The sequence below is a fragment of the Eptesicus fuscus genome, chromosome 19 (assembly GCF_027574615.1).
Source record: "Eptesicus fuscus isolate TK198812 chromosome 19, DD_ASM_mEF_20220401, whole genome shotgun sequence".
In the NCBI taxonomy this organism is placed as follows: Eukaryota; Metazoa; Chordata; class Mammalia; order Chiroptera; family Vespertilionidae; genus Eptesicus; species Eptesicus fuscus.
Window position 1 is genome coordinate 19,672,452 of NC_072491.1, and position 8,692 is coordinate 19,681,143.

Sequence of the window (8,692 nt, forward strand, 5' to 3'; positions counted from 1 at the left end):
TCCGGGCGGGGGGGGGGGGCTAATTCCAGTTCATAGTCAGCCTTTTTTTTTTTTTTTTACTGTGTTCTTAAAAATGAGTGCTCTGGTATCTCATTTATAAGAGCACTAGTCCCATTCACGAGGACTAAACCCTCATAACCTAATCCCCTCCCAAAGTTCGCACTTCCAAATACCATTACATAGGAAATTATAGTTCAACATGTGAATACTGCAGGGTACAAACATTTAGTTTATAACAATTGCCCACTTCATTTTGCATATGTAAACACAGGCATATTCCTGTGACCATATAGAATGCCCAGAGAGTTATGTCTGTTGATTCTGCTGAGACTCAAGGAAAAAACAAAATCATTACATTTATACCATAAAGGACAGTTAACACTAACTTTTATTTTTAAGGAAAAACTCCTTAGAAACAGTGGAATTCAATGTGTTCTTGAAAAATAATTATCATGTTTATTGTAGGAAAAAGTCTATAATAGGACTGCTTTCGCATGGGCCCAGATTCATTCATACAGAATTTCTCATTAGTAAAATAAAGTTTTCTTCAACTAAATTACATAGAGATGGTCCTTGAAAGACTCCAGAGAGAGCAATCCCAACCCAATAATTTCCAAGTAGCTTTGCCCATTCTGACTTATAGTCTATACCCTAGCAGAGTTTCACTGAGTTTGTTTGTTGCTAAGCAACAAATAGGGACTAGGGTTTAAGCTTCTAGAATCACTTGCACATTAATTATAAGCCAGTAACATTAAAATAATGCAAGTTTTAATAATGAAGGGTATTACATATGTTGTCACAGTATGACTTGTTACCACCCAGGAAGAGAAAGACCTGTGTGCTACTTGTCATGGGAAAATGGCATTTCATTAGCATTTTCAGGTACCAAGGGAGCAGGTTTTAAGAGAAACAATTAGGTATGTTATAGCTATCTTTCCCTTTCTCAAAGGTTTTCTTTACTAATTGCAATTGCCTTCCTGTTCTTTGAAATACTGAAAATAGCTAACAATAGTAGGTGTTAAGTTTCCTAGTTGGGAAGTGTTTTGGTGATTGCCAAATACTTTTCAATGCAAGGAAATGAAAGACCATTAAATGTAAAGAAATTAAAGACCAATTTTTTGTTCCCTATGCTTAGAGATCTTTATCAGTATTTAATTTTCCCACCAGGAAAAAGCAATATTCTCAAAGTGCTTACACTGCTCTCTTTAGTCAGCCTCCTTCATGAAGTTCTGTTTCTATATGGTTTTCCATTCTTTTTACATGGAAAACTCTGGGACATGTATTACTTAAGCAAATACCATTTCTTGTCCTATAGTAGCATGCCAATGTTTGGCAATTAAAATGACCGAGGAAAACCTGAAATGGTGTCAGCAGTTAGCTGCTAAAAATGTGTTTATTCAGACTGGGAAAGCTACGTTGATTGGGCAGTTTGGGTCTCTCAATTTGCAAAACTTGGATAGGAACTATTATATCTGTACTTCAGCCTATCAACTAAACTCATTTAAAAGACCTGCCATATTAAAAAATGCATCCAGCCTTTACACATGTATAATTCTTTGCACAGTACAGTGAAAAGAATATGGACTCTAAATTCAGATAAATATGAGTCTGGTTTCAAGGTCTGGCATTTGATATCTGCCAGACGATAGCTCAGGACTTCATTGTTTCTTAGTCTTAGTTTACTCACATATAAAATGGGGCATGGAGGTATTAACTTAACTCAAGGGATAAGTGTATGACCACTCTAAGATACCTTTCCTGACCAGCCACCCCCACTTTTATTTCTTTGCTGTGCTTTCATATTGGTTTGATTATTCACTTTTTTTGTCCATTTTGTTCTTTTTAAAAAATACTTATTATTGAAAGTATTGCATATGACCCCTTTTCAAAGTCACATGGATTTATACCTGGAAGACTAGGAGGCAACACCTTTCCTATGAAATATGATCACATAACATTTTGCTAGCAGTGTGTGAAATTAACATAAAATATATAGGTATTAATCACCAATAAACATTGAAAAAAGGTAACATGATTGGTCATCTATGTGTGCATTTATTATTTATGAAGTAATGTGTGGACTATAGAGTGAGCAATGGAGTTTGCATTGTATGAGTTTACTCACTGTAACCATAACTCTTAACTATAATCTTGTTCCTGGTAACTGAAATGTGAACGATTTTATTGTGAGACTGGAGTCATTTAACTAAACCTGGGTACCTGAAATTCATGTTTATTACAGCAGGGCAAAACAAGGACTGGTGTGTGTGTATGTATGTATGTATGTATCTCCTTTTTTTTCCCCTGAGAGAACATGGACTTTGTCTATTTTATTCTCTGCTGTTTCCCTAGCACTCAGAGCAATGCTCAGTACATAATGTGGAATAATAATAATAAAAAAAGAATGTTATCACATGCCTAGACTGCTTATCACAGAGCCCAGCACATACAACAATTACCCACTAAATGCTGGGTTTCTTAGTATTTGTCTAATGCCTCTGGTTTTTAGAAGATATGTATTTGTCAGAATGAATTAAGTACTCAGTGTGCTCTAAATGTATACAATATTTGGTGCAGTATAATTTTGTGAAAGAGGATAGAATTTACTTATCTGAAACAGTTGGATGGTACAGCTTAAGGCTTTGTGTTCCACAGTTATAGATCTCAACCTGACGGTTGGCTTTGCTACTTCACTTTAGGTAAGTGATTTAAACATTCTAGACCTCAGTTTCTTTATCTGTATGAAGGCAGCAACTATGTTTACTCACCTAATTAAAGTATGTGAGGCTTAAGAGAGATTATATGTGCAAAGTGCTTAGCCCAGTGCCTGGCACTTGGTAAGTGAAGAAAATATTTTAACTATTGTTTATGTGTTTGTGGCCAATAAGAAAAGAAATTAAAGATAGGATGAATTTAAAAATGTAGCTGATGAGAACATATTAAAAATATATCCAGCTGTGACCATATGTTGTATTTTTCAATTTAAATGTAATTTCCCCAAGTGTAATTAACTTTCCTATTGAAAGTGAAATCTGAAATTGAGCCAAGCCCATGTCCTTTTCTTGGAGGAAACAACTGTAACAACCACAAAAGAGGAGATGTCTATAGAGAAATGAGAGCTATGGTCGATTATAATGAGCACTGAAGTCAAATTAAAGATTATTCTGAAACCAAAACCAGGTAAAAGAATTCATTATATTATTTAGTTTTCAAAATACGGCAAGTTTCTTAGCATCTATGAGCCTCAGTTTCTTTATTTGTGAAATGGAGATGGTAAAAATCCTTATCTCACTAAATATTTTGAGGGTCAAATGAGATAATTAATGCATATAAAATATTTATCGTAAATTCTTCATATAGTAAGAATTCAATAAAATGTAACTGACTTATTCCTCTTTTCATATCAAATTACTCTCAATCCCTGACTATTCTTTCTTTCTTTCTCATGAATTTTATTTCTCTACATTCTTTTTCATTTTTGCTATTTCCCTTCTAGTCACATGCTCATAAAAAGATTACTGTAACAATCTTTCTCTGGTTTTCCTGTCTTCATTTGTTCCCTCACGTACGCCTTTGCTGCAGTTTTTAATCATTTTCCTTGTACAAGAAAAATTAAAATTCTTGGCCACCAATTGTAGTTCTTACATACTATCAAGTTATCACTTCTCATAATCTTCCTGATTTGGTTAAATACATCTACTTACTGTTTCTCTATTCTTTCCCATATACCCATCATGACTGGACAGTAGATTTTTTTTTTCTCTGTGCCATCTCTAATAAGTTGGAAGCTGTCTATTGATGGACATTCGGAGACTGCCCCTTAACTCAGGAAGAGGAAAAAGCCTCAGTGGGTTAGTGATGTGTGCCATGAGCTGGGGCGTGGGGACAGGAGAAACACCAGAGATATGTCATTTCCGACGTATGTTATTTCCCCCTGACAAGATAATCCTTACATGTGTTTTATCTGCTTCTCCAAGTTCTAACCTTTTAAGAAATTTAGCTCAAATCCCACCTCTTCTAGAATTATCCCACTCTCCCAGCTATCCTATTCCACAAGAATCACTGCCTTCTCACAGGGGACTTACAACTTGAATCTCTTCTTTGGCACCAACATATACTCATATTCTAATCTGTAGGTCCTATGATGTCAACTACATTGTGCTTCTTTCCAGAACAAAGAATTCTGTGTGCATTGATTATCCATAGTTTTTAATAATCAGTAATAGTTTTCATTCTTATTATTCTATTTCATCTTTTAAAATTTTATCTTATTTGAACCTTTTCCAACTGAGACTGCTGGTAATAAAAATGGTTCAGGACAGGTTAATGAAGATCTAATCCAAAATGCCTGGACATGAGAGAGTGAAAAGCATAATTCAGAGGTAGAGGGACTCTGGACTTTGATAATATTATTTTAGCCAGTGGATCTAGTCATACCCTCCTCTAGTTAAGTACTTTTAGGTTATGTAAGCCAATAAATTCCTGTTTTATAAAAAGAAAAACAAAAAATAATAGCTTATTGGTTGTTTACAAACCAAAAAATTCTTGACTAAAAGCATTAGAATAGCTACTCATTAAACAGTAATTGTATAACTAAATGGAGAATATAAGTGTAAAAATAAACAAGTGGCTTTAAAAATGTTTCATCCTGTTTGTTTTTTTACTCAAAAATTCTGGTCATTATAAAATCTCTCTATTTTGAGTTCTGTAAACAGTCTCATTTATTTGTTTACAGATTTCTCTTAGAGCAAGAATCAGCAAGGTTTTATTATGAAATAAAGGTGGAAATTACAAATCTGTAGGGGAAAATTGGTTGTTCAATGCACAAAAAAATCAGAACTGTACTGTTACTTTAGGGTAAAAATAAAGGTATATTTTATTTGCTTATTCTAAAGCTTTTATGACATATTGGCTCCTTAAGCAATATTTGGAAAAAGGGTAATACTGATGACAATTACTTTTAAAGCTCCTGAAACAAGATCAGAGGAATTGTAGAAGAGGAATTGTAGAAGAATGGGAGGTGTGATTAACATGTGAGAGAACATGTGAAGGCAAAGAGTAATAAAAGAACATACTGCAGTTGGATTACTTCATTTGAAGAATAAAGAGATCATGGAAGAAGTGGTAAGAGGTGAGAACAGAGGTCACGAACATCCTCATAGACTTAAGCAAAATAAGTGCTGCTTTACTGTGGAAGCTCTAGTGAAATATTGAAAGATTCCTTCCTAAGGATTGCAATGAGTAGTTTTACATTTCAGAAAGCCCATGCAGATAAAAATGTACAGGGTATATTGAATAAAATCAAGATTGGGGACACAGACCAAATAGAAGCTTATTGCAGTAGGTGGGAGTCCTTGAATGCAGAGGAAATAGAAATAAATAACATAAAATGTATTCAAGAAAATTATAGAAATAAGCATCCAAAAATCATGTCTACTTTTATCATTGAAAAGAGTGATGAATTTATGAAATGTAGGTTTATAAGAAGCATCCAAAGATCATGTTTTAAAACCTTGAGTTTGAGGTACTTTTGAGAAACATTATTGAAAATTTCCAGTTAGCTTTAAGGGCCTAGGACCCTGTATTCATTTATTCAGCTTGTCAATGGTTATTAAGCATCTTTTTGGCTTGTATAGGCATTGTTATAAGTGCTGAGGGTTTAGTGGCAAAGGGTCCAAGTCTTTGCTCTCATGAAGCTAGAATCTAGGGTGGAAATAAGCAATAATCAAAGGAACAAATTCATACATGATATACTTTCAGTTATTGATATATAATATGAAGAAAATAAAATAGGATATGTCTCTAGAGAGGAGGCTGTTCTAAATGGGATGGTCAGACAAAGACTCTGAGGAGACATTTAAACACAGACCTTCATAATGAGAATGAATCTTGTCACATGAGCTAAGGGAGAGGAAAATTTAAAGTGGTGGTGAGTTGTCAACATTGTCAAAACCTACAGAGTGCAATAAAATAAGGTTATAAAAATGTCCTTTGGATCTAGCTCTCTGGAGGCTATTGGTGACCTAAATGAGAATAGTTTAAGCAGGTACAGGAACAGCTGCTAGATTGAAAAAGGAAGGCATGGATGGGCTTAAAGAAGTACAGAGGGTTAGCACAAGATAATTTTTAAAAGGAAGCTTGGCTGTGGAGGGGCAGGGAGAAATAGCATTGATGCCAGGTTCTGGGGGTGCCAGCAAAGAAATTTCTAAACTTTTTCAATTATGTATTTTTCATAAATCTGCAGAATCAGTACCTTTTGTGCAATGCTCATTAGAGATTAAATTTAGCATGTTAGCTAAGTGATACATTGTTTTAGAGGTGGGTGATAGTAATTTTTTCTTGGCCCATTAATTTCATGGTAGAACCAAAATGGACAAAAGCTGGGAAGCTGTGGGCACAATATATACATGCTGCAAAATATAAAGAGCTGAAATCCAAACACTAATAATAGTAGTAGTAGTAGTAATAGGAGGTAATAATATTTCCAAAGCATTTCTAAATTTAAAGCAGGGTCTTGTTCCTTGAGTCACTGTTATTATAACATGATGAGAGCAATATTAAAACTTTTCTTTGTAGAATGATTAAAATGTTTGCTCTTTCTGATTCAATATATCATGGGAACAAGCCTTGGAAAAGAATGTTACACTGTCATTAATAAACATGTAGATACACCTCCAAAAAGAGCTGAAAAACAAGCATAATTTGGCCTAATAATCTTAGTTCCACTGTGTTTTTACCCTCCTGAGTGTATAAGCAATTCTTATTGTACCAAGTGGCACTTAAAAAAAAAACTGTCAAATGATGACAACCACCATTATTTTTGTTCTCCTTTCAGTAATTGTTCTTTTGTTTTACCAGGTAGTGTTGCCATTTCTGATTTTTAAAGTAAGACTTTCCAGTTTCTTTTAAAAAGCTTTTATAAAGCCTCTGGTGCTGAAAATTAAATGCCTCCAGGAATGTTTCTGTGTCATTAGGATGTGAACTAATGATGAGCTATGAGATTGGGTCTCTACCTAGAAACCGCTCCAGAGACCCAGAATTTAATTGACTGCACAAGTAAAATAGGGCTGTCCTTGCCATGCTTGGCAACAGTCAGGTCTCCAACAAGTCACTGAGCATTTTTCATAACCAATTAATATATGACACCTTACATAACATGGGCTTGCTATTTTGTATTAAAAGAAACTAGGGCAGGGCTGCTAAACCAAAAAGAAAAAAAATGTTAAGAATATCTGCAGCTCAGACAATTAGGTTTCTATTCAGAATACTCTGCAATTATTTCAGAGGTAACAGAGGTGACCCTAAGATTTTCCACAAACTTCCTTTACAATGTAAACCTTTCTTACCACAAGAACAACGTCAACATTATGTGCATGGATAGTGACTGAAAATATTTCTGAAATGATGATAGTTTATCTAGTGAATAACAAATAAATCAGGAATTGCTTTTTGATCTGTCTAACCATTACTAACTTCTGCACAGATGAAATGATTTTTTCAATTGTGTCTTAGGAGACCTCGAGTTTGCATCTCAGCCTTCCCAGGGAAACAGGAATCTGTATATTATTCCTTTGGCTACTGTTTATGTAAAGGGAATAAAGGACTCCATAAATTCAGACCCAGCTACTGGCAGACTTTGTATTTTCTCTCCTCTAAAAGGTTATATGAACACTGCTTGTTTCAAACTCACGAGAGATTCCTTAATAGCAAGAAAATTATAATTGGTGATTGGGCATTTAAGCTCCCATAAGTCCTCTTTATTAGAAATTGCACTGTCTACACATGTCACTAATTGTGCTAAAATTGAATTGAGGGAGAAATTAAATTTAGGATAAAGAAGGAGGTAAAAGAATAAATCAAATCATTTGATTTTCCCGAGTCCAAGATTGGTCTTTGGCAAAATTTTCCCAGGGCCTTCCTAATTACACTCAAATCATACTGTCTCTTCAGCTTCATGGTGTATCACTGTCCAATTCTTAGACTTCCTCAGAAAGAGGAGAGAGTGGTTACAAAATTATGAGTTGGAGCCCGGCCAATGTGGCTCAGTGGTTGAAGATAGAACTATGAACCAAGAGGTCATGGCTCCATTTCCCGGTCAGAGCACATGCCTAGATTGTGGGCTTGATCCCCAGTGGAGGGCGTGCAGGAGGCAGCCAATCAATGATTCTCTCTCATCATTGATGTTTCTATCTGTCCCTCTCCCTTCCTCTCTGAAATCAATTAAGAATATTTTTTTAAAATTAAAAAAACACATACCAGTTGGAGAAAGTTAGGGGCCCTATGGTACACTTGGGAAAGGGAATAAAGACTGTATTTTGGGAAGACCCCATATTGTGAAGCATGGAGAAAAATCCTGGCTTCCATTAAACTCAAATCCACAACACAGCATCAACATTTATATAGTTGGAATGAAAAGTTCACACTGACATTTTTAACATTTTAGAACAGTTAGATTCGTCATTAATATAATAGGATTGCAAAGCCCATCTCATAAAGAAATTAGGGAAAGTATCCTAAGAATTAATATTCAATAAATATTGTCCCTCTTTGACGAAAAAAATTAATCAAAGGTTTCTAGCAGGTTAAGAGCGTATTAGAAAGATTAAATGAAAAATAAAGAGAAGATCCTTGGATTACTTATGGAAGAATCTTTATGGAAGCTTCCATTAAAATTACATGCGTAATTGTCAAC